Genomic DNA, 2167 nt, shown 5'->3' on the forward strand with positions numbered 1-2167 from the left:
CATGTCTCATGGTTTGTTGAGCTCTGCAGGTGCCTTGGTCTGTAGGCAGATCTTTTGTCTTTCTGAGATCTGTGCTATGACGAACTTTTCACTTTGTTTGGGAGTTGTTATTCTTTCTAATCATATCTAGCTCTCGTCTCCTCCCTATCTAATATAGCCTCTCTTTTTCCATCTCTCCTTTATATCTGAACTCAACCCTTTAAAGACCCTAATTCTTTTTTCTTCTTCTTCTGCCTGTACTGGTCCTTGACTGCACTTACTTATATCTTTCTTCCACTTGCTGTATACGTTTCTTCATCTGGGGGTATATCTATTTAGACCTTATCTAACAGGATGGGGTCTTTCATTATTCTGTCTCAGTGACTACTTTTCCTTCACTAAAGGCTATATAGTATGTCAATATTATCTAACTGTTGGTCAAACTGTTTCTCCCTATTTTCCCTTCATTCTGAGCTTTCTCTATCTCTTATCTGACGTCTTTTATTTTATCTTTAACTACTTAGTTGTGCTGTTACCACATATGTTGCTGCCACAGCTCCCTCCTTTGACCACCTTTGCAGCTAATATTTCTTTTTTCTGCTCTTTACCATTTAATTTCACCTGCTGTGTGCCTCCCAGGACAGCCATCGCACACTCACTGCGAGCAAACACTTACTCTCTGGAAACTTTGGAATTTGGTCGGCCTTCATGCCTCGAAAAGGAAAAAGACATTTAATTGTAAAGCCACACAACCAAGAAACTAGAATGAAACAATTCATTGAAAGAAACTCAGGCAGCTCCCCTTGTTTTTATATCAAAGAGCTATTCAACTGAAAAATCATCAAAGCAGAGTTTACTAAAAAATAACTAACTTCAGTGAAACTAACAACTATTAAAATATCAAATTCATTTTCTCACATCTAATACAAAATTGATGGCTCTCAATCCCTTCTCTAACTTAAATCCTTCATAGATAACACCTCACATTGCTGCCTATCAATCTGTACCTCTATGTTCCAATAAATTTGCAAACTTTATCAGATGTCATCATTTTTCTAGTTTTGTTCCTTCTCCTCGACCAAAAAGTGTCTTCAGCCTGTTATTCTGAACTGAATTTCCTTTATTATCATAATACTTTAGTAGGCTGTTTCAACTACACTTTTCTTTTCTGTATCCAGCAGTCATTGCCATTCTTTTACTAATCTGCTCACTGTCAAGCTGTTATTGGTTCAAAAAACTTTTGTAACTTCTGTTATTATTAACTCATGAGTAACTTGCTATAACGTGCTGTTGTTATCCTAGAAAGGTGCAACAGATCACAAAACTCTCATAACTTTTGGTTTAGGGCTGAACTGCTCTCTTTTTCTCTCTCTCAGCCTGCTGTCCTCCCCCACATGGACACACTCACACTCACACAGACACAGCTGCACCTCAGCTCCTGCTCTGTGCCTCTCTGCTAGCGTGAGCAAACTCCTTTTTTTTCTTTTCTCTTCCAGTCTTCATTATTCGGGCGTGGACTGCCACTTCAGAACTTTATTTTGCACATAGCTTTATCATAATTCAATCTGAGACTGCATCAAAGCCGTCTTTTACACTATACTAGTCCACATTCACTATTTCATCAATATATATTCATATATTTATTACTTTTTAACTCCTTCCATCAACTTCTTATACTTATTTATATCACTATATCAACTCTATTCATCTGTTATCCTTAAGCTTTATGTTAGTTTAATATTAGATCAGTTATTCAACTGTCATTATTTTATACTTTTTATCTAATGGTCTTAAACATGAGGCTTCAAGACTCAAACTATTAGTATTATTATTTTAGGCCTTGGTAACATTTATATGCACTTTTTCTTAACACACAGCTATCAACTATATTTTCAGCAATATTTACATGCACGTACGTCTTCTGACTCCTATCTCCTGCCGGCTTCTGACTTTATGTACATTACCTAGGCTTTCAGCTGAACTAGTCTGATTCACTTCCTCAACACAGACTTAATTTACACTGCCTAGGTTTTATTTCCAAATTAATTAGCCTGATTCACTTCCTCAACACAGACTTAATTTACACTGCCTAGGTTTAATTCCAAATTGGTGGACCTGATTCACTTCCTCAACACAGGCCCAGTTTACACATAATATAGCCTCTCAATCCACTTCCTCAACATGAGGG

This window comes from Micropterus dolomieu, linkage group LG02 (genome assembly GCF_021292245.1).
Source record: "Micropterus dolomieu isolate WLL.071019.BEF.003 ecotype Adirondacks linkage group LG02, ASM2129224v1, whole genome shotgun sequence".
Taxonomy (NCBI): Eukaryota; Metazoa; Chordata; class Actinopteri; order Centrarchiformes; family Centrarchidae; genus Micropterus; species Micropterus dolomieu.